We start from the raw sequence: 25,572 nt of genomic DNA, 5'->3' as shown, positions 1-25,572 counted from the left end.
CCGCTCTCCTTTCTCCAGCATCCAATATTTTCCATCAAACTTCTCCAAAATAGAAATTTCATACAAGAGATAAATCAATTCTACCTGTTTCCACAGGCTACAAAATCAAGAACCCAAATGAGATAACAATTCAGTAAACTGAAAGCAAAGATTAATTCCTAGCCCCTAACATATTCAATCAATACTTCCTTTCCTACCACCTACCATGCTTTGACAGCAGGGCTTGCAACAGAATTCAACTTCCCCGCCCCCTGCCCCCTGTCCCCTCCCCCCTCAACTTACTGTCAAGGAAAAACAAAAGGCAGAATTTTACTCTGACAGGCATAGCAAAGTAGCAATGCTTTGGGCTGCAACAAAGTTGAACCAAATAATTGAGAAACAAAGAGAAGTGGAACAAGACATATGTGTGACTGTGTAGCTCCTCAGTAAGAATGAGAAAAGGAATATAGCATCCAGTTGGCCCAGATCTGTTTCCCTAGAAGTCACTTGAGGCAGAGATTGAAGTTGTAAAATGGTGAATTGACCCACTAAGGAAGGAAGATAGGACAGCTTTGAGATCCAGCCCCCAGTTAAAACAAAATCAAAGGCAAAGAGTTGGAAAGTGAATGATCAAATATAAGGAAATATTACTGAAATTGTCTAAGGTCTTAAGAAGTAGAAAAAGTTAAAGAAAGACCATAAGTCCATAAAGCAACAGGGAAGATAACTAATAACAAGAGAATATGTCCTCCAGACCAACTAAACAGGTCCAGACACCTGTAAATAAAGATTGCAAGATAAAGGAAAATGAATCAGTACCAGATGAGGCAGAGAAAACTGTGGATTTCCAAGATTGAATGGAACCAAAGGAGGATATTCCTGAATGGTTTAAAATAAAAATCAGAATTGTGAAAGTAGAATTCATAGCCTACACAGCAAAAATAATTGGCAGAATAGAAAAAACTTGACTCTATGGTGACGCCTCACTAAAGAAACAAGAGTGAATAACTGATTAGAAAATACAAATACATAGAAGTGAAAGACAAACTGGAAGAGAAGCAAAAGCAATAATTTCAAAACAAGTATCATCATTATAAAAGCAAAACATATTGATCTCAAAGGCCGGATTTGTAAACTACTTCAGTGTTATAGATCTCCCAGAAGAATATGAACGGTTAAAAAAATTGAATACCATAATGCAAAAAATAAAAAATATGAGAAAGCTGTCCAGAATTTCTGAACACAGAGAACAATGTGCCAGTTGAAAGAATTCTCATATTGCTTCCAGAGAAAAAACTTTATTTACAGAGGGGGAAAATGGCACTAATGAGGAAAGCAATACCCAAGGCCACTTCTAAGGGATTTAAGCCTACTAAGTTTAGGGGCAACCAGAACCCCATCACTTAGACACAAATCTACCTAGAAGACATGGCCCTACCACTAAACATGTATATCAAAGTTGCCAGAAATGATGAATATGCCTCTTCCTTGCTGAAGAGAATGACTTAAGTGACAGAGTTGACTATAGACTATCTGAATTATTAAGAGTAAGAGGGAGGGGGCAGCTAGGTGGTGCAGTGGATAAAGCACCAGCCCTGGATTTGGAAGAACCTGAGTTCAAATCTGGCCTCAGACACTTGGCGCTTACTGACTGTGTGACCCTGGACAAGTCACTTAACCCTCATTGTCCTGAAAAAAAAAAAAAGAAAGAAAGAAAAGAAAAAAAGAAAAGAGTAAGAGGTAGCAGTTATCTCAGACCCCTAATGAAATAATGATTGTTCTTTAGGTTTCTATGAAATCCTTCTATCTTGATTCTTTTACTTCACTCCTAACTTCTTTCACTCTCACTTCTTTGTCTTCTTACCTAAGTGGTTGTTGTTGTTGTTGTTGTTGCTGCTGCTGCTGTTGTTGTTGTAGCTGCTACTGCTGCTGCTGCTGCTCTGAGCCTGTGATTTAATCAGTGAACTCAAGGTGTAGACACTACCTTCACTAATGCAGATCAGCAAATCACCTTTATTTTGGCTCTGAGAGGGTTGATTGAAGGTTAAATGCCAACCCCAATTTGATACCTCTTGTCCACATGAAGGGTAGGGCTTAAACTTAGGGAAGTAGTAGGAGGTGGGGGGGAGGGGGAAAGAGAAGAGAAAGAAATAAGAGGATAGAACACACACCTTATCTTTTCAAAGTCTTTTAGTTCCACATTTTCTGCTACCACTACTATGTAGTTGACACCTAAATCTATAGTTTTAGCCCTGATTCCTCTCTAGAGCTTTAGATCCATCTCCAACCACCTAAAAGACATCTGCATTTAGATGTCCAGCTGGCACCTTAGAAGCAGTGGGACCAAAATCTTCTCCTTTTGCTAAGTTCTGACAAGGTCAGTAATAATTCACCTAGTTTCCCAAACCTTGCTATTATCTTTGATTCTATCATTTTTTTTTCTCACACCCAAACGAAGTTCTATCATTTGTACCTCTGTAATACTTTTCTTGTTCATTCTCTCTTGTCTCTTCACATTATTACCACCCAAACTTAATCCACTACCGCTCAGCTGTACTACTCTAAGGACTAGCTTAATTACAAGCCTTTCCACCTCTATTCTCTTTACATGCCACCTTTCCTCCATATGTCTTTACATCTTTAATGGCAGATTAATATTCCTTTTGCATAGATCTTTCAGATGGTTTTAGTATCAGAGGGAAAATATCAGAGGTGTGGAAAAATTCAGTTTTTACTATTATAGTGTGAGGGCCAAAATTTGATATACAGAGTATTAATTGGGTGACTCGCCTAAATATTGGGTTCCCAGAAATATGAGGGACCTTTTAGGTTCACCCTCCCCTCTGAACTGCCCTTTTTAGATAGTTCTCCCAGGCCAATAAGAAGGGAGCCTTTAAGCTTTAATTCACAAAAGGATCAGATTTTATTACTTTGGAATTAATTAAACAACAACGGTGAAATTAATAAAAATCAAAGACAAGGAAATAGGAAAAAAAGAAATACAGATAAATGCTCTTAACTCTAAACTTAGCCTATGCAATTCCTAGATTGTTTCCAATTAAGTGAATTCAAAGGAATTTAGGATTTTCTGTAATTAACTCACCAAAACCTGGACAGTCTACAGTTGCTCACTCCACCGGAAAAGCAGTCGCCAGTGAGACAGCGTTTTGGAAGAACCTCTGCCTCCCCTCATGGAGCATTCAATGTTCCTTCCCCAAAAGGGGAGGTCCTTCAAAAACTGCCTATGGAGAGCTCTCCTTCTGACCTCAGTAGTATACGTAACTTCAGGGTGAGCCAGGTGTGGCCCCTCCCAAATGAGTCAGCTAAAACTCCAATAATTTTTACCACAATAGAAAAATACAAGTGTAAGATACTAATAACTACTACTCATGTTACTATTTTGCAATTCTTGGTAGATTATTCACTCCATGTGGACAGAGATCATAGGTTCTATAAATGTATTTCTCTCCAGCATCTAATAAATACAGTTCATGGTAGAAAATAAATAAATGTTTGTGTAATTGAATAATCTTCCTAGGAGCTCTCACTGGAACTAAACTTGATTTCTGCATATCTCATCAAGTCTCTTTGCTAGGTCCTACCTACAGCCATGTCCCATTGTTATTCCTCTTCTGATGAAATCTTGTGGAGCAGGCATTACCATCTTCAAATCGGGCATTCAATCAAGTCTCTTACTGCCATAGGTAGGCAACTTCTGAACACTGAGTTATTCGATGACCACCCAAATTCACTGTTGCTCCACTCAGGATGAAATAGCTAGACATCTTCAAAAAGATTACTTTACCCATGTTAAATTTTTGCTGGAGAAGCACTGCTCCAATAATAGCTATACCATTTACTTCTGAGACCCACCCACCTCTCTATTTCCTAGGGTTCTAAGAACAATTAAGATTATGTGGAATCATATCACAGATGCAAGATTTGTTAAATAAATGGAAGTTGGGAGACTAAGCCTTCTCACTAGACCCCAACAGAGTCCTGGAGCTTTGGATCATCTTTATAAAGTGACCTCTGGTCCAGATATGAGTCAGATCAATTTATTCTGAGTATATCCACATTTTGCCATATTCTAAGATAGTAGCCTATCTCATCAAATGAAGCCAAAAGTGGGGGGAGGGAATTCAATGAACAAATATTTATGAAAAATCTTCTAGAAGACTTTTCTTTTTCAAGTCTTTTGGAAACCAAAGGGTAATCAGCAGCAGGAAAAATGTCACCCATGTAGAACCCATAATATTGGGGATGAAAATGGGAGTACCTCAATTACTGATTGTGTAGGGATAATAGTCACTGGCAAGAGCAAATATAAAGCCATCATCTGGGGAGTTTAGATCAACCATTGCTATCCCCTTGGAAGAGGCACTCTAAATCCCCCCCACAAGAGATTTATTCTGGCTGTTCACAATTGTTTAATGATAACTTGCCTCCTAGCTTGCTCTTATGTGTATGGGTAACTCTCTAGTACTTTACAATGAATGTGGACAATATAGAAAGGAACATCCTTCTGCAATACTTCCTCTTCAGTTGGTATCCTCCCTTCCAGATATGAGTTTCTCTGTCTCACCTGAGCCCAAGAACATGGCCACTGGCTTCAGAAAGAATAATCTGGTCAGTTTGCTTTGGAAAAGAGGTACCTTTCTGGATTTTTCTTCTAGAAAGGGATTGGGGTCAGTCCATTGGATAATTTTGGTAGCAAATCAAATGCAGGCAGGTATGTAACCCAAGACAAGGCTAATAGTCAATGGGCTGCTGCCTGAGACCATCACATAGTGCATTAGTAAAGAGCTTCAAATAGGCTCTTCATAGCCTCATGTCCTATGTGACAGAGTAGAAGTGATGGCCATGATTGGTATAGCAACCTAAAAAACAAGAAGGATGACCAAGGTGTAAATATAACCAAACAATATCTTTTCATCCACTCTTATTTATTTCTTGTTTTCTCTTTTGGAAAGTGAATGATTTATCACTATTAGCATAAAAGCCTCCCAACCAGATGCCACAATGCTGGGAAGAGCATGACCACACCATAATTACAGAGAATGGCAACTGGGAGTCATTCAATGAATAAAAATGTTCTCTCACACACACATATATGCAGATATGCAGTACCCCTTCCCAGGCTTTAAAGTATGTACAGGGGTAAGAACATGAATTTTTCCATCTCATCTTGTTATGTTTGGAAAGAAGTCTAAAAGGGGGTATAAACTTTCTAGTAGAGACTAATGCATCTCCAAGATGTGGAAAAGACTCAGAATGATTTAAGAAATAAGAATGTCTTAAATATAACTATACTTAAAAGAATGGGAAGTTTTTAAAAATTTGAAGAAAAGAGGTGCTGTTGGTAATTCCACTCCTAGCATGCACATCTCCCCATATAAATATGGCTGTTTTTTTGGTAAAAGGAAACCTTTCCAGAAAAAAAAATAGTAATTTCCATTTAAAGTACATAAGTGATCTCAACTATTTTTAGTGGTACAAAATTTTTACAACCTTTGACTCAGTACCTCCTACTAAATACATCCTTTCAAAAGCATGAAGGGTTGAAGGTCTGTCTATATTATTCAAACCAGCAATTAGAACCAGATGTTACTGCACTTTATATTTAGACACTAAATTTCAATATCTAAAAACGAAAGACTACTCATGAAGGACAGAAAGAATAATTTATAAATGCAATTATAGCATATTGTTTAGATTCCCTCTCACTAATTTACCTGATTGCAAAGTAAAATTAAATGAATTCATATTTAAATTTAAAATTGGGCCAATGAGTAATGAAATGTCTTTTTTCCCCTCGAACTGTGTATCAAGAAAAGCATTTACCAGATACACTATTGTTGTCTATCTGATACAACATTTCTTTATCAGCTTCATACCATTTTCATAAAGACTTCCATCTTGTTTACAAGGCAAACATAGGTTGTAGATAGCATACAGTTTACCTGATACTAGGTAGGAAAATCTACATGTAATATAAGAAAAATAACAACAGAGATTTGTCAGTCTGCTATTCATATAGTAGAATAATTTAGTGAGGATCCTTGTAGAAAGCTGAAATCAACTATTTCCCCTAAATTTTGGGGTGTTCTTCACATAAGGGAAAAAATATAACAGAAATGAAATACCCAACAACCAGTACTTGAAAATGTTTGCATGGATGCACATGGAATTCATAGGTTTGATTATATCATGCAAAATAGAATATGCCCATTTGCCAAGAGCTACTGAAATGATGGTCAACTCTCAATTGTCTGAGCTAATAATAGAAATGAACATGGGTAGTGAATAATTCAAAACCAAAAGGTAATTCTTAAAGATTTTCATTTTTTTTAAGAAATGTATTGTGGATTTTCCTTGCTTGCAAACTTTCTTCCTATTTATGCTTTATTGTTGTTGCTATTGTTGTCATTTTATTGAAGTCTTTTGTTTTTATCATAGTCATTTATTGATATGTCACACTCCAAAATGAACCCTCGTTTTTACCATAGTAACAGTTAATTAGAACTACTCAAAACAGCCATTCTATCTGGCATTATACATAACATTCCATGCCAGTAGTCATGCACCTTCCTATCAAAAGAACCAAGATACTTCCAGAACCAAAAATGCTCATTACAATTACTCAGTGTTTGATTTCATTTTTAGTATCTTTTCATTTAAGTTATTGGAGTTTTGCATATTGCTATGCTCAGCCTATTCACTTTGCTCTGCATCAGTTCATATAAGTCTTCCCTTGTTTCTTTGTATTTCTCATATTTGTTCTTTATGATTTATTAATATTCCAGAATATTTAAATAAAAAGTTAATTTATTATCCCATTAAGGAAGACCCATTTTTCCATGTTTTTGCTTCACAAAAAAAGTATTGTTATGTATATTTTGGCATGTGTGGGAACTAGGCATATTTTTGTTTTCTTTTATTTTGCAGTATGGCATAATATAGAAAAGCCTATTCTTGAAATCAGGAACACCTGTGTTCCAGTCTGGCTCTGACACATATTAGCTACATGAAGATGGACAAATCATTTAACATTTAAGTGACCCAGGAAGGACACTAAACTTTAAAAGTTACAGATGAATTACCCAACAATAGAGGGAAATTCCCAAAATCTTGAAATAATTGTAAGGCCAGGGAAAAATATTTTTTTCTATTCTCTGAATAGAAAATGTCAATTGCATAGTGGTATGAGGGAAGGAAGAAAACAAGAATTTATTAAGTTTCTACTATATGCCAAGGCCTATGCTGGATCCAGGGATACAAATATTAGCAAAAAGTCTCTATCCTCAAGAAGCTTACATCCTTACAAGTAAAGACAACACACAAAAGGGAATTGAAAAGTGCAAGGGGATAGCATGGGTGGAGCAGGTAACCACTGTACAGTCATAGCTCTGCAGACCAGAGAAAATCAAAAACAGGGTTGATGGGAGAATAAAGATAATATAGCTTATACTTAGACTAAAATTCATTTATTCCATGAATCACCATTACTTAAAAACATACTATGTGCAAGAAGACATCCAACTGGTCAATGAGGGAAATGCTAAGATAATTTAAACACAGTCCCTGACCTGAAAAAGCTCTCAATTTTGTATGGGTGATATATTCATGTAAATAAATAATTCTATAATAATTATAATGCTGAATAAAATAGCATAAAATGTACAAGGTTTGAGGAAAGAAACAATTTTCAGCTAAAGTAATTAGAGAAGACTTCTAGTTTTTGAGCTGAGTCTTGATCTGATGCAGAAAAGAAAACAGAACCAGGAGAACAAGACTCTGAAGGATGAAAAAGAATATTGAAGATAATGATTTTGGAGGGGGTGATGAGGGAGGTAGGATAAAGACATTCCAGGTATAGGAAGCACCATGAGCATTGATGTTGATGAGCAATAGCAACTAATCCAGTTGCACTGATGAACAGCCCATGTGGTAGGTAGGATTGTAAAATGGAGTTAGATATAGAGGTGTTGGGAAGAGGAAAAGTTGTGAATGTCTTGATATTCAATAAGCAATATGGAAACACTAACAAGTTTTAAAGGAAGAGTGACTTGACCATAGCTAAAGCTGTCACATGATTAAAAATCTCCAGCAAACATTCACAGATAATTGAGAGCTTATTGTCAAGTAAATTTGTAAGAGGTATCTGGTGCTTTTTATAGTAGAAAAAAATAAACAAAATATGAACCTATTGAATGGGAAAAGTTTGACTAAATTTAGGGTATAGAAATATCATGGAATGTTTTTGTGCTACAAAAGACAGCAAATATGAGGAATTCTGAAGCCATAGGAAGACTTATATGGTCTGATGCACAAGGAAGCAAGCAGAACCAGGAGAACAAAATCACCAACAACAAAATGAGCCAGTCAAACTCAAAATAATAGTAATGACCAATATACAATCTTGTGATGAGTTCTCCCTGAATTCTGAAAAAAGCAGACGTGGACAACCAGTTTCTCTATTGGTTGGTTTGACTTTCCATTTTAAGGAAATTAAAAGGAAGGAAATATAAAGAATTGGGATATAAAAAATATAGTCACTAATATTTTTAAATATAGCAGACTAAGTGTTAGCATTTATGGATCTGAGATGAATGTGATATAATACTTTATATAGATAATTAAAAGGGACCTCAGGGACTTCCAGTCCGAACCCCTCATTTTACAGATGAGGAAAAAGAGGCCCAAAAAGAGTAAGTGGTTTGCCCAAGGTCACACAGCTTAAGTAAGCATCAGAAGTAGGATCTGAATCCAGTCCTCTGACTTCAGAGTTAGCATTCTTTCTCTATACAAGATGCACTTATAAAGTCTTTTTTTAAAAAAACTGAACCTGAGATTCCATTGGTCTAGGGAATGCCCAATGAGGAAATTACCTCCACCAATGCAAGCCAGCACCTTCTCTATAAGACATAGTCTTAGAGAGTTACCTGGGGCACTAAAAGGGATTTGCCAAGGAGCCAACAGATTGTGTCAGAAAAAGAACTCAAACTGAGGCCTCCTAATATAAACCTTTACAATTGCAAATCATACCCATGATCTCTCTGTGATGTAGACAGGGTAAATAGTATCATCTTCAGTTAACAGATGAAGAAACTGAAGCTCAAGAAGTTTCAGTGACTTTCGCAAAGACGTGCACTTTGTTTAACAGCAAAGCAAGCACTTCAACCCAGGTCTTCTGTCTTTCCACAATGCCGTGCTGCTTTACTCCAGGGTGAATTACAAGGCTCTATTTAAAGTTTAGGCTGTCAAAGCCACCTGTACTCTCCCGAGGCCAGCTGCCATCTCTTCTAAATGACCTCTCCTACTGAGGAAGCCAAAACCAATGCACCTCTTCCACATCAGCACCTCTAATTAATATTCTGATGATCCAAGTGGTTAACATATATTGCCGCAATGTTTTACCTGTGCATGCCTGCCAAAGAGATGATACAGAAGCAGTTTGGAGAAAAATAAAATGTGTTTTTATAAACAGTTTTATTTCAAGTTTTGAGTTCCAAATTCTATTCCTCCCTCCCCTCTCCTCCCCCTTCCCTGAGGTAGTGAACAGATATAGGTTATACATGTGCAACATTACTTTATCAGTCATTTTGTATAAGAAAACTTGAATAAAAGAAAAAATGAAAGTGAAAAATAGCGTGCTTCAGTCTGTGTTCCATCAATATCAGTTCTTTCTTTGGAGGTGGATGGTATGCTTCATGATTAGTCCTGTGGGATTGTTTTGGATCCCTGTATTGCTGAGAATAGTTAAGTCATTCACAGTTCTTCATCTGACAATATTGCTGTCACTGTGCACAATGTTCTCCTAGTTTTGCTCACTTCACTATACATCAGTTGATATAAGTCTTTCTAGGACTTTCTGAAATCATCCTGTTTGTCATTTCTCACAGCACAATAATATTCCATTACAACTATATACCATAGCTTATTTAGCCATTCCCTAATTGATGGGCATCCCTTTGATTTCCAAGTCTTAGCCACCACAAAAAGAGCTGCTATAAATATTTTTGTACAAATAGGTCTTTTCCTCTTTTTTGGGATGTTTTTGGGATATAAACCTATCAGTGTTATTGCTGGATAAAAAGGTATGCACAGTTCTATAGTCCTTTAGGTATAGTTCCAAATTGTCCTCCAGAAAGGTTGGATCAGTTCAGAACTCCACCAACAGTGGATTAGCATCCCAGTTTTCCCACATCCCCTCCAGCATCCAACATTTTCCTTTTTTTGTTATATTAGCCACTCTGAGGTGTGAGGTGGTTCCTCAAGTTGTTTTAATTTGCATTTCTCTGATCAATAGTGATTTAGAGCATTTTTGTATGACTATAGATAGCTTTGATTTCTTTGTCTAAAAACTGCCTTTTCATATCAATTGAACATTTATTAATTGGGGGATGACTTGTATTTTTATAAATTTGATTCAGTTCTTTTTGTACTTGAGAAATAAGGACTTTATCAGTGATAATTTTTGCAAAGATTCTTTCCCAGTTTTCTGCTTTCCTAATAATTATGGTTGCATTGGTTTTGTTTGTACAAAAGCATTTTAATTTTATATAATTAAAATTATCTATCTTACAATTTGTAATGCTCTCCATATCTTCTTTGATCCTAAATTCTTCCCCTGTCCATAAATCTGACACATAAACTATTCCATGTTCTCTTAATTTGCTTATGGTATCACCCTTTATGTGTAAATCATTTACCTATTTTGACCTTATTTTAGTATAAAGTGTGAGATGTTGTTCTATACCTAGTGTTTGCCATACTGTTTTCCAGTTTTCCCAGCAGTTTTTGTCAAATAATGAGTTTTTAGAACAATAGTATTTAATTTGGGGGGGGTTGTTGGTGGTTTTTTTGGGAGGTGGGGCAATGGGGGTTAAGTGACTTGCCCAGGGTCACACAGCTAGTGTCAAGTGCCTGAGGCCAGGTTTGAACTCAGGTCCTCCTGATTCCAGGTCCTGTTCTCTATCCACTGTGCCACCTAGCTGCCCCTTAGAACAATAGTATTTAAATATCAGTCTTACCAACTGACTAGATAGACAGATACATAAACATACACGCACAGTATAATATTTAAATACTATGGTTCTAAAAACTCATTACTTGACAAACACCTGTGTGTTGACAATAAAGGCAATCTAGAAAATAAATGTTCATCAGGAAACCCATGATCCCTTTTTTTTCTTTGCTGCTTTCATAAAAATCTAACTTCATGACCAGAAAAGGGTAAATTTTGGCAATAAAAAAAGGTCAAGTAATTTGTTTTGTTTTCTAAGCCTGCATAAAACTCTTTCTCCACCTTACTAGGGCTTCATTTTCAAAGGCTAGGCCAGTAAGGTGTAACCTCTAGCAAACAGCCTACCAAGATGGAAAGGCTTGGGAGACCAGACTGGTAACAAACTATTTCTGCCATTGGAGATCTGGCCTAGCTAACTTTAGAGATGTTTCTCAACAAAAGTTCTGGTAATAAATGTTTGGGGTGTGTGTGTGTGTGTGTTTGTGTGTTTGTGTGTGTATAGGAGATAGGTAGGTTGACAAATAGATAGATAGATAGATGATAGGTGATAGATAATAGATACATAGATACATAGAGATAGATAGATTAGGTAGATTAGATAGATGGATGGATGGATGGATGGATGGATGGATGGATGGATGGATGGATGGATGGATGGATGGATGGATGATAGATATGTAATTGGCCAAAACAATTTATAAAGACTGCCTGCTGATATGGAGATATTGTGATCAATTAGTAACCTCAGTGTTGACATCACAGATTGAATTAGATTCTATTTTCTGGAATAATAGGAAAGGAAATTGAACACTGGGAATATTAGCTAAGGACAGAAACTACATCAAAATAACTAGAGGTATGTTGTAGCCAGATCAAAAGAACCCACTCTTAAATTTTTGATGTGAAGATTTACACCTCCAAAATCAGCAAATATTACAAATCAGGATTTGATTTATTGTTTTATTGATTGTCTAGACTAAAGAAATGATGGAGAAAATATTAATCATTCAGATTAAACCTTAAAGTGAACCATGCATACACATTTTTCCAGCAATTCCATTGTTAAACATTTACTAGCACACCTTCCACAGCATACATACACACAGGAAAGAAGGCTGAGAACAATCAACAACAATTATACCACCTATAACACCACCCCATCATGGAAAAAAACTGTCAAATTGAGAATCATAAAGTCACAGAATCTTTTTTTTTTTTTTAGTGAGTCAATTGGGGTTAAGTGACTTGCCCAGGGTCACACAGTTAGTAAGTGTTAAGTGTCTGAGGCCTGACTTGAACTCAGGTACTCCTGACTCCAGGGCGAGTGCTTTATCCACTACGCCACCTAGCTGCCCCAAAGTCACAGAATCTTAAAGTTGAGAAAAAACCTTAGAAAGTGTCCGGTCTAATCCATACCTATCAAAAAATTCCCTCTACAATATCCTTGACAATTCCTCACTCTGGATTTACTTAAAGACCTCTACTGGGGGAAGCCTATTACCTTCCTTGTATGGGTTATACAGTGTAATTTTGGCTCATAGACTAATAATGAAACTTTTTCAGTTTGTGAATTTTTAATGAATCAACCGCTTATTTTAGCTTTGTTCTCCCCCCTCAGAGGATATCCTATACAATATCACTTAAAACAGCCTACTAATTGACTATAAGTACTGTAAATATAATCTGTTTCTTTATTCGATATTGTGAGTTTATAAGGAAAACACAAACTTCTGTCAAAGAACTGACTAGGAAGATTAGGCTGAACTCTGAGAAGGAAGAGAACTTACTTCCTCCCTCCCATCTCCTCTACTTGTTATCTTTTTGTTCCTTTCCAAAGTTAAGCTTCTGAGCTTTGCTAGAGGGAGAGAGAGAGAGAGAGAGAGAGAGAGAGAGAGAGAGAGAGAGAGAGAGAGAGAGAAGTCATGTTCCCTCTACTCAGCTCTCATTCTGTCTGATTCCAGTACCCTTGTCTATGCCCATCTTCCTCTAGTGCAGCAAGACTAAGGTCGAGGGGTAGTTACAAAATTGGTTATTGATTTTAAGAGTAAAAAATCTGAAACTCTCTATTTCTAGTGCTAGGAAGCTGCCTTGTTAAGTGTTCACAGTGCTGAAGAATCATGCACTCCCCAAAGCACTATTTCTTCTCTAACTGGTTTTTCTTCAATTGATATACCTGTGTATATGCTACTATGTTCACCACATTCAATAGCTCTCAAGGTTGCCAGCTGTAAAGACAAAATTCCAGCAAAATGTAGACCCTTTGAGGGCAAAAGCTATTGTTTCTTTTTTCGTTATATCCCAGTCATATAGCACAAGATCTTCTATATACTAAGTGTATAATAAATGATTATTGAATTGAAACAAATTAAAATGAAATATAGTACAAAAAGTAGAGCAGCTAGGTGGCACAGTGGGATAGAGTGCCAGGCCTGGAATCCGGAAGACTCATCTTCCTGAGTTCAAATCTGGCCTCAGACACATACTATATGACCCTGGGCAAGTCACTTAACCCTGTTTGTCTGAGTTTCCTCATTTACAAAATGACCTAGAGTAGGAAATGACAAACTACACTAGTATCTTTGCCAAGAAAACCCCAAATGGGGTCATATTGAGTTAAACTTGACTGAAATAACCAAACAACAAAATGAAAAACATGTTGTAATAGTAAAGAATTATACGAATATGAGTTACTGTTGTTGTTGACCTCTTTTCTGCATCTTTCCCCTAATTGCTATTTGCTTCCTCTTTTCCTCTCAAAGACACCCTGTTGCTCCTGTCAGAAGGAACACTTTTGACAAGTCATTAACACCTTAGTGTGAATTAGTTTAATGTGTCATCCTGTCTAAAAACACTTATATTTCAAAATAGGTTCTCAAGGAGATGAACCTAAGGGAATGGATGATAGACTATGCTAATAATAGAATGTCAAAAACCATAGCAATTGTTTAAGAGAGATATTAGCAGAAAACAAAGCTTCCTAGGGTCCTTTAAATCACCTCATAAGTGACAGCCTAAGCACAAAGAGGGCCTGCTAGAAAAATCATTTCAGTTGTAGTACATGTTTTGGATTTCACATGCAGTAATTCAGGAATTCTTCACTTGAGTTTGTTACACCTTAATGCAGTAAATTCCCTTTTATCAACTGTTCAAAGAAAAAAACTTTGAAGTGACCAAAATTCTTTTTTCTCAGTAACATTTTACAAAGCTACTTGCAATCTAAAATGATGGCCTTGAGGTACTGCCACACTTTTAAGTGCCTTTGAAATCATCAAAGAGAGACTAAATTCTGTGCCATAAAGTGTGGAGGGTAAGTGTGTCTCACAGAATTCTATTTATGTGAAAATAGACAATTTTCCATATGAAATAATGCCTATGTATTGCTTATTAACTAGAACATTTGTTTCAACAGAAAAAGACTGAGTCAAAATCATCTCTAAATGACAAAATAATAGTTTAATTTCTTAATTGTTCATTCCCCAGTTAATTCATTCCTCCTTCTTAGATAACATCAGTCTTTACCTCCAAGATTAGTCAGATGACTTTTTTTTATGTTGGCACCAGAGCCAAGTGGCATGACACTTTTATTTTAAATAACTAAAGGGGAGGAAAAGCAGAAGTGTTCACACACACACACACACACACACACACACACACACACACAGAGGATTGCCTTCATTGTGCTGAGTGAACTGTTTTTAAGAGTCCAGATAGTGGAGCTATAAAGAGCCTGTTTAATTAAACTTCTTTTTTTCTTCCCACACACAATTTACACATCGTAGTTGAAGAGACATGCCTCTTAGCATGTGAACTTTCAGCATATACTGTGAAAAGGGGGTGTCCTGCTGACTTTAAGTGAGAGCCAGGAGAAGTGCTGGCTTCAGACAAAGAACCACGAAATCTAATTACAGGATTTGGAACAGGGTAAGTAAATATCACTCCTAAGACTCTATATCAGATTTCTTGATTCAGTGGGCAGGCCTGACCTTAAGACTTCATTTCCCACAATTCATGAGGCTTAGAGAGTACTACTCATTGGGAGAAAGTTTCTAGGTTTTCTAAAGGAGAATTCAATTATAATTTCCGTGAAAGTGTAAGAAATTTTACCTACTTAGTGCATGAATGAATTTTTTTTTTTACTGTTGGATTCTCTTTGCTTACTTTGTTTCATGTCTTAATTAAATGTTTTTGCTTCTGAGTTTTGATATCTCCAGCATAGTTTAACAACAGAAGATGAATTAGATAGGAATATTTGATTACCCTGAGATACTCACAATCAACTTATGCATATCAAGATATGCATATTATTAAATGGAGCATGTAAATAATACCCATAGATTGAAAGAGTATAGTGACCATTGCTTTGGGAGCCCTATTGGCAGACTTTTCCTTGATTTAGTACTTCATGTGAAATATACAGGTACTGGAGGTCTTGCCTTTCAAACAGGTTCTCTGTGCATATAAACTATTCCTGGGAAGATGGCGGGTCCCTCTGGACTCTGCACTAACTGTTGTACTATCAGAATCATGTTTATTATACTGATGGGGTTCAATGACTCCCAAGAACCATTCATTCATTTAACTAATGGATGGTGTGGCAACCTGTAATTTTCCAGGATGGAATAGTAGTGGTAAGACAGTAGAATTTTATGATTGTAAGGGTTCTCAAAAATGTTAAGATTCACCTCTGACCCACATGTTCCCTTTTTCCTTGGTATGTCACATGGTGCATCAGCAATGCCAAATGAGTCATGGTAAGGAAGTCAAAATACTCCTTACCCCATTACTTCTTCTGAACTCTCCCCCTCCTGCCATCTCTCAGTAATTTCTCCTCCTTTGAGGTTCATTTAATGCATATTTATCACTCAATCAAGATTCTGATAGCTGCTTTCTGACTTCTAAGACAGTCTCTTTCCTTTCTCAGTGAGTTCTGTTCCTACTTCAAAGTCTTTCCTCCCCAACTCCTGCCCTCATATTAGGAGATTTCAACATAGATATTAGTACTCCCTCAAATATCATAGCCTTTCAGTTCCCCAACTCAATCATTTCCCATGACCTCAGTTACACACAGAGATTCTTTTAATCTTGCCATCACCCATAAAACATTCTATGTCTATGTTTACAAACCCTGAAACTCCTTTATCTGATCAGAATCTTTTGTCATTCCACCTTAGTTTCTGCCTTACAACCCCTAAACCCTAATCTTCATCCTCACTGTGACCACTAATCCTTCTACACAACAGTGTGACAATGGATACATTCTTCTCCAATCACAATCTTGAACCTTTGGTGAACCGATTCATCTTTACACTATTGTCTTCTCTCAACTACATTACCCACCCCTCCCTTATTCTATCACCAATCTTGCCTTGCCAAGTCCCAGTCTTGGATTTGCTCCCACTATCTGTCACCTTCATTCTCATTCACATGTTTCAGAATGAAGCAAGAAAAAAAAATATGCAACCATGCTGAGTTCATTAATATTACAAAATCTCAATTGAGCCTCCACTATGGTATGGCATTACTCCCTTATCAATTCATCATTCTATTCACCAAAGGAGCTTTTTCAAACCCTTTCAACCCTCCTCAAAACTTCTATGGCTGTCCCTTCCCACATATTCTCAGCTAAAACTACTCTCTCCAAAGTTATCATTGAATTGAAAATGTTCCCTTGAAAGTTATTATTGAAAGTCAAACCTAATGTCATTTTCTCAATTGTCAACCTTCTTGAATTCTCTATTGCTTTTAACATTGCTGATCATCTTTTTCTCCTCGATACTTTATTTTCTCTAGTTTTTTTGTTTTTTGTTTTTGCACAACTCTCTTCTGGTTCTCCTGTCTTCCTCTCTGATCACTCCTTCTCAATCTCCTTTGCTTAATTTTAATCTCAGCCATGCCCACTATTCATGGGTGTTTCCCAATGCTCTATCCTAAGCCTTCTTCTCTTCTCCCCCTATACTATTTCACTTGGTGATCTTATCAGGCCCCATAGACTCAGTTGTCATCCCTGTGCAGATGATTCTTAGACCTATTGATTCAGCCCTAACCTCTCTCCTGACATCCAGTCTCACATTTTAAATTTCTAATTAGATATCTTAAACTGGAAGTCCTGGAGACATCTCTAACTCAACATTATCTTTCCTTCAAAACTCATTGTCAGCGGCAGCTAGGTGGCGCAGTGGATAGAGCACTGGCTCTGGTGTCAGGAGTACCTGAGTTCAAATCCAGCCTCAGACACTTAACACTTACTAGCTATGTGACCCTGGGCAAGTCACTTAACCCCAATTGTCTCACTAAAAAAAAAACAAAACAAAAACAAAACAAAAAAACACCTCATTGTCTTTTCTTCTAAATCATCTCTTCAATTCTTCTAAATCATCCCCTTCTATTACTGTCAAGAGCACCATTCCATTTCCCCAGTCTCCAAGATTCACAACCTAGATGTTATCCTCTACTCTTGAATCTCATAGCCCATATCCAATCAATTGTCAAATCCTGTCTATTCTATCATCATAAAATCTCTAGTATATAGCCCCTTCACTGATCTGAAACTGCCACCACCATGATGCAGGCCTTCTTTACCTCACACATATTCTATTACAATAGTCTTATTTTTGGTATTCCTGCATACTCTAGTCAATCCTCCCCTCAGCTGCCAAAAGGATCTTCTGAAAGTACAGGTCTGACCAAAACAATCCAATACTAATAAACCAACTGGCCTACTATTACCTCCAGGATCAAATACAAATCTGTTTTAGCTTTTAAAGCCCATAATAACCTGGCCTCCCATACCTTTCCAGTCTTCTTACACCTTAGTGATCCTCATGATCTTTGTAATCTGCTTACATCGATATCCTTGATGATTCCTTCACAAGGCACCATCTTCCAAATCTGCATTTTCATTGACTTTCTCCCATTCCTGAAATTCTCTCTCCTCATCTTCACTTCCTGGATTCCTTCAAGTTCTAACTAAAGTCCTGCCTTCTACAAGAAGGCTTTTATAATCTTCCTCAATGCTAGTGCCTTCCCTGAGATTATCCCCAATTTATCCTCTAAATATCCTGTTTGTAGATGGTTGTTAGCATGTTGTTATCCATCATTAAATTGTAATTTCTTTAGAACAGGGACTGTTTTTGCCTTCCTTAATATCCCCAGAGGTTAGCACATAATGTACACTAATTTAATGTTTGTTGACTAAGTGAAATTTGGCTATAATTTATGTTAATGGAGAATGTTTATGTCATGTTCCCTTTGGGAACTACATTTCCCCGAACTCTGTGTGGAATTCAGCAGCTTTCAGCACACCCAATTAAAAGCTCTGGTCAGGAACTCTCATAAGAAAACTAGTGGGGAACTTGCAGGGTGGAGCCAAGATGGCAGAGGAAAGGCAGTGAGCTCCTGAACTCATGACACAATCGCTCAAACAAACATCCAAATAATGCCAAAGGACAATGCCTGGAGCAGCAAAACCCACAGAAGAATGTGCTGAAATCATCTTCTAACCAAGAACATCTTGGAAGGTCAGAAGGAGGGAGCTGCTGTGCTGACACAAGAGTTGAGCCCAACCCCACAGTCACCCTGACACAGATCCAGTCCCAGGAAGGCCTCACCAGAGAAGGAGACCCCCAGAGACTTTGAATCAGCTGAAGTGCCAGTGTCATATGGAACTAAGCTCACAGTCTGGTGAGAGGGCTGAGCACTTGGCAGGGGGGAGACTACAAGAGTCTATGTTGGTGGTGAGGCAGAACTTGGGTTTTTCACTCCTGCTGGGAACCAGGAGGTAGGCTTGAATAGCAGTGGCCCAGGTCGGGGAGGGGCACAGGTTCATCAGAGCTGACAAGCACAACACGCAAAGCTGGTTGATTAGCAAGTTGGTCTGGGGTCATCTATGGACCAGGGAACAGGCCAGGCAAGTGAAGTCCCTGATTCTCCTTAAATTATACCACCTGGGACTTCTGAAACTTGGGATACTGCAGCCTGGAAACAGTGCCCCACTTTAAGGAGCTAAAAGTCAAGTAAAAGAAAGGCAAGATGAGCAGACAGAGAAAGGTGAGTACCATAGAAAGTTTCTTCAGTGACAAAGAAGATCAAGATGCACCCTCAAAGGAAGATGTCAACATCAGGGCCCCTATATCTAAAGCTTCCAAGAAAAATATGAATTGGTCTCAGGCCATAGAGGCACTCAAAAAGGACTTTGAAGATAAAGTTAGAGAGGTAGAGGAAAAAATGAAAAGAGAAATGAGGGTGATGCAGAAAGACATGCGAAAAAAAATCAACAGCTTGAAAAGTCAAATTGGCCAAATGGAAAAGGAGGTACAAAAGCTCTCTGATGAAAATAATTGCCTGTGAGATTTAAAATTGGATATAAGATCATTAAACTTTCCCTTTAACTTTATCCCTTATATATCTCCCAGACCAGTAAGAAAAGAAGCCTCTGAGCTTTAATCAGAGAGGGACTAGCTTTTATTGTTTGGGAATTAATTAGCCAACAAACAGGTGATACTGATTGGGGAAATAGGAAAGTAGAAATACAAATGAATAGTCTTAGATCTAAGCTTAGTCTATATTCTTTTATAAAACTCACCAAATCCCAAAACTGCCTCTCAGGCTGAGAACCAGAGTCAAACATGTGCCGCCACCGAGAACCAGAGCCAATCACCAGAACGTGCCATCAAACCCGAGCCATAGTGTATGAGCCGAGAGAGAACTTCCATTCTCTACTCCATTTTTTAAGCTCGCATCCCAGAAGTCTCGCGTGCTTGGCCACGCTCTCCCGGGCAGCAGCAGGCACACGGCTGTTCATCATGGTCTCCTCCCCAAAAGGGCAGTCCTTCAAAACCTGGCGGTCCTTCAAAAACCATTTCAGTAGTATGCATTCAACTCTTAAATTTCAGTTAAAACTTCCATTTTCTTACCACATGCCTAAGAATTAGGATTGAACAAATGGAAGCCAGTGACTTGATGAGAAACCAAGACACAATAAAGCAAATTCAAATGAATAAAAAAATAGAAGACAGTGTGAAATATCTTCTGGGAAAAACTGCTGACCTGGAAAATAGGTCCAGGAGAAATAATCTGAAAATTATTGGTCTACCTGAAAACCATGATAAAGGAAAGAGCTTAGACATTATCTTCCAAGAAATTTTGAGGGAAAATTGCCCTGATATTCTGGAAGCAGAAGATAAAATAGAAATTGAAAGAATCCACCAATCATCTCCAGAAAGAGATCCCAAAAGGAAAACTCCCAGGAATATTATAGCCAAATTCCAGAGCTCTCAGGTCAAGGAGAAAATATTGTAAGCTACCAAAAAGAAAGAATTCAAGTACTGTGGAGCCCAGTCAGGATACCACAAGATCTAGCAGCTTCTACATTAAAGGCCTGTGGGGCATGGAATATGATATTCCAGAGGGCAAAGGAATTGGGATTGCAACCAAGAATCACCTACCCAGCAAAACTGAGTATAATCTTTCAGAGGAAAAGATGGGACTTCAATGAAAAAGAGGACTTTCAGGTATTTGTGATGAAAAGACCTGAACTGAATGGCAAATTTGACTTTCAAATACAATACCCTAGAGAATCATTAAAAATTGGAGTTGGGGAGCATACCTGGGGTCATGTAGTGGGTGACTGTCTTGTCTCTGAGCCCAGATTTTGGCTGCCCCCCCCCTGGGTCCAGGGGTAATGCTTTGTCCAATGTGTCACCTAGCTGCCCCATGATGACATCTTTAGGGTTAAATTGAGGGGTGAGGGGAATGCACTAGGGGATGAGGAAGGGCAGAGGTGAAATCCTACATGAAAGAAACAGGAAAAGATTTATGGAGTGGAGGAAAAGATGGGGGAGGAGCAGGGCAGTAAATGAATTTTACACTTATCAGAAAAGGCTCAAAGACCTTAAACTCATCAGAGTTGCCTCAAGGAGGGATTAACACACACACCCAACTGGGCAGAGTAATCTATTTAATCTGGGCAGTAAATGAGCCTAACACTCATCAGAATTGGCTCAAAGACCTCAATCTCATTAAAACTGTCTTAAGGAGGGAATAACATACACACTCATTTGGGTGAAGTAATCTCTCTAACCCTGCAGGAAAATAGGAGGGGAAGGGGATAAAGAGAGAGGGGCAAAAGAAGGGAGGGCAGATTGGGGAAGGGGACAGACAGAAGCAAATCCCTTTTGAAGAGGGATAGGATGAAAGAAGATGGATAATAGAATAAATATCATGGGGAAGGGAATAGGATGGAAGGGAAACAGTTGACAATAGTAATCATGAAAAAGAGAAAAGGGGGGGAAATTGTACAAAAAAATATTTATAGCAACTCATTGTGGTGGCTAAGAATTGACAATCAAGGGAATGTCCATCAACTGAGGAAGGACAGAAGATGATTGTGGTGGAATGGTATTGTGCTATAGGAAATGACAAACAGGATGATCCCAGAAAAACCTGGAAAGACTCATATGAACTGATGTATAGTGAAGTGAGCAGAGCTGGGAAGACATTGTGCATAGTGACAGCAGTATTGTTCAGTGAGCAATTGTGAATGACTTAACTACTCTCAGCAATGCAATGATCCAAGACAATCCCAAGGGACTAATTATGAAGCTTACTATCCACCCCCATAGAAAGAACTGATAAAAAGAGCACTTGTAGGGGCAACTAGGTGGTGCAGTGGATAGAGCACCGGCCCTGGATTCAGGAGGACCTAAGTTCAAATCCGGCCTCAGACACTTAACAATTACTAGCTGTGTGACTCTGGGCAAGTCACATAACCCCAGTTGCCTCACCAAAAAAATTAACTAAAAAAAATTTTTTTAAAAAAGAGCACTTGTGAATTGTACATATATAACCTGGTTGCTGTCTTATGGAGGGAGGAGAAAAGGGAGGGAGGGAGGGAGGGAGGGAGAAAAATTTGGAACTTCTAAATCTTGTGAAAATGAATGTTGAAAACTACCCTTACATGTAACTGGAAAAAATAAAATAAATCTTTGTTGCAAGAAAAAAAAGAAGAAAAAGAAAACTAGTAAAAAAAATGAGCTGAAGGAGAATGATAAGAAAGAGAAAAGAAGTGGGGGGGGCACACTTCCAGCTCATGTTAGTGTTTATATCTAAGATGTTTCCAGTTTGGGGTTTTTTTTGTTTGTTTTTTGTTTTAGTTCATGCTGATGCTAGCAACAAGAGTTATTTCCTCTTGGGGTATCTATCCCATGACTGTGCTAGTGGCAGGGGTCATTTTCTGTAACCACATCTAGACAATGCCAGCATTAGCACTTCAAGTAGAAATAGTATCAAAAGACTTCATTCCCTTCAAGTCCCATGAAGAAAAAAGTCTCTTTATAATGCTTCAAAGTTCATGTACTAAGCCACCAGCACTTTCTAGGCATTAAAGCTATAGCATTATCTGATGAGAAAGTTTATAATATCCCACGGCTTGAAGTTAGATGCTGAAAAGCAGCATAGAGAGTGGAACTGAGTAGACCCATAGCTTGAAGTTCCTACAGGCTCTCTGGATGTAGTAGTTTAAAATAAGGGCAGGAGAAGAGTGCTTACTGTTTGACTTAATTTCTTTGTTATTTAACTTTAATTTAATTAATTTAATTTAAGTAAATTTCATTTGTTTTGCTATTATGTCACGTGATTTATTTTTGGTTTGTTCAGGGGAAAATTAGCACAAATCAAGGTGTATGAGCTATGGATTGAAAAAAGGACACTAAACACCCATTGAACATTATGGATAGTAGGACACCTTGTGGAACCAGGGTGCGATGTAGGAGATATATGCCTATACAATGCCTGTTAAATAAAACTTATTCAACAGGGAAAAAAACCCAGAGATCAGTTATAGACATGTCAGACTTAAAGAACTTATGTGCAATGGGTGTGGGGGGGGGAGGTGGCAGTTAGGTGGTGAAGTGGATAAAGCACCAGCCCTGGAGGACCTGAGTTCAAATATGGCCTCAGACACTTGACACTTTCTAGGTGTGTGACCCTGGGCAAGTCACTTAACCCTCATTGCCCCACCAAAAAAAAAAAAGGACTTATGTGGAATGAAATCATCAGAACCAAGAGAAAATTTTGTACAATAATAATAATAATCTTGTAAGGACAATCAACTCTGAAAGACTTAGTAACTCTGATCAATAAAATCACCAACAATAATTTCAAAAGATTCATGATGAAACATGTTATCCACTTCCAGGCAGAGAAGTGATGGATTCAGAGTACAGACTGAAACACATTTTCTTTCCCTTCTTTCTTTGTTCTTTTTTTTTTAATGGACATGTCTAATGTGGGAATTGTTTTGCATGACTATATGTATTTGTGATGGCCTATTTTTTCTTGCCTTTTCAATGCGTAAAACTGAAAATAAAATAAATTGAATTTATAAAAAAGAAAGAGGAAGAAAGAATCTGGAAAATTAGGACACTGGCCATCTGAGAATAGGGACAAAAACACTATCTACAATGTTCTACAATTTTTCCTGGCTACATATAAGAAAATTATATCAGATCCCACTATTAAAGTACAAAAACGTCACAGAAATCAAAAATTTTGCCCTGAATTAATAGTCTTTAGTCCTAGTATCAAGTGTTCACATTTAAAATTTAGATCCCACAGTCATTCAACCTGTTTCCCACAAACCCTTTGGTAGGAGTCAAAGCTTAATGGGAATGATGATCATATTTGCTGGCCTTTGCTACAATTAGTAACCAAGCACCTTGCCCTTCTTATGTCATTTTCAGGCTCCTTGACGGGATAATCTGATGATCTAGCAATGTTTGAGGTAAGAATAATTTTTCAGGTTATATTATGCTCCTACAGGAAAGTTTCAAGATCTCATTTGTGTTTCTGTTGTGCCAATCAACAAACAATTTATAATTATCTACTCTGTTCCAGTCACTGTGCTAGACACTGAGTATGCAAATATAAAAATGAAGTGGTCTTTGAATGCTACATAGTACTGGTGATAGCTTACTCCATTATCTACAATTTCTTTTCCATCTCGTTATCTACCTGAACTCCTACTCAAATCATAATCTTTATGATGATTTTTTAAAATAATTGCCTACAAACGTCACTATTTTTCTTCAAGCGAATTAAACTTTCAACCAAAGCCCAAAATTTCCTAATTCACAAATATTTTATGTTATATATACATAGTAGTGCAGTATTTTTTTTTGCTAAATTTATAAACATATACTGGTATACTTGTGTCTGTGTATGTGGCATTTTAAAAGTTCCAAGTCAGCTAATAATCAAAGGAAAGAAGATAAATTAGCAAATTCATAAATTATCTTTTAGTTTCTTCAAGAAAATTGTTTATTTCCTTACCTAAGAACAACATAAAGTCCGATCCATATTTTCACATAGAAATCCTTCTTAAAAGAATTTGAAAGCGAAGGGAGGGGCAGCTAGGTGGCGCAGTAGATAGAGCACCGGCCCTGGAGTCAGGAGGACCTGAGTTCAAAACCCAGCCTCAGACACTTAACACTTATTAGCTGTGTGACCCTGGGCGAGGGACTTAACCCCAATTGCCTCACCAAAAAAAAACCCAAACCATCAAATATTTGTTGATTGTTATGGATATGCCAATATCTTCTTTACCAATAAGAAGTATTCATAGTTACCATCATGTGTGAATAAAAATGTCACCATTCAAAGGAGAGGATTCATTTGTTGGTGATTCCCTATTCAAGAGTGTTCAGATGATCCTATCTAGACATAACATGGCTATTTAAGAGATCAAAGAATCATAGTATAAATAGCTAGAAAGGCTCTAAGGCACCATTTCATACAAACTACTGATTTTATGAAAGAGGAGACTAAGATCCAGAGAAGATAACTGATAGACTAGGCCATATGTGTAGTAAGTAGGAAAGCTGTTAGAACTTGCCAAGTACTATTTACAAATGTAACACATGCTCTGGAGCTACTATCCAGTACTTAGCACAGAGCCTGACACATAGTGCTTATTTAATGTTTATTGCATGGTCTATCCCAATGCCTACTTTCCTGCATGAGTCAGATCCCCAGAGAGTATATACTACCTCTCCTCAGGTCTTTAGAGGTATCTCGAGGTGTAAACTGAGTGCCTTTTCTAGTGTTATAACCCCAAACTGTCACCAGTGTGCTTCTCCTCAAGATTTTGAGATGAGATACTATTTAGTAAGCCGACCTTCAAAAACTTTTAGAAAGGAAGTATTTATTAAGGTTGTACAATAAGTACAGTTGATACAAAACATGCATCAGCCCTTTCAAACGTCTTGTACTTAGTCTTCAAAAAATACAGAGGCTTGAGGAAAGTGGGAAAGTTTAGAAAGCACATGTAAACAAGGGGCAAAGCACAGTTTCCTGGTTTCTGCATGTTATTTATGGGGTGGTCAAAAAGTTTCTTTTTTCTGTACTTTGTAGCGCTGTGAATTTCTGTCTGCTTCGTCATTTTCTCCCGAGGTACTCCTGACAACAGTTGTTCCCGTCCCAAGAGAACAATGCCAGGATGACAGGAAAAGGGGACATCCAAAATCCTCCAGAACTTTCAAAGCTCACAAAGTCCTACTCTAGCCAAGGCA

At 37.6% G+C, this 25,572-nt stretch overlaps 1 pseudogene; it reads left to right on the top strand.

The window, feature by feature from the left end:
* Positions 1 to 7,352: 7,352 nt before the first annotated feature.
* Positions 7,353 to 25,572, top strand: part of LOC122747638 — a 60,661-nt pseudogene continuing 42,441 nt past the window's right edge.

Source organism: Dromiciops gliroides, chromosome 3, assembly GCF_019393635.1.
Source record: "Dromiciops gliroides isolate mDroGli1 chromosome 3, mDroGli1.pri, whole genome shotgun sequence".
Taxonomy (NCBI): Eukaryota; Metazoa; Chordata; class Mammalia; order Microbiotheria; family Microbiotheriidae; genus Dromiciops; species Dromiciops gliroides.
The sequence above is the reverse complement of the archived record's forward strand: the minus strand, read 5'-3'. Positions and strand labels throughout refer to the sequence as shown.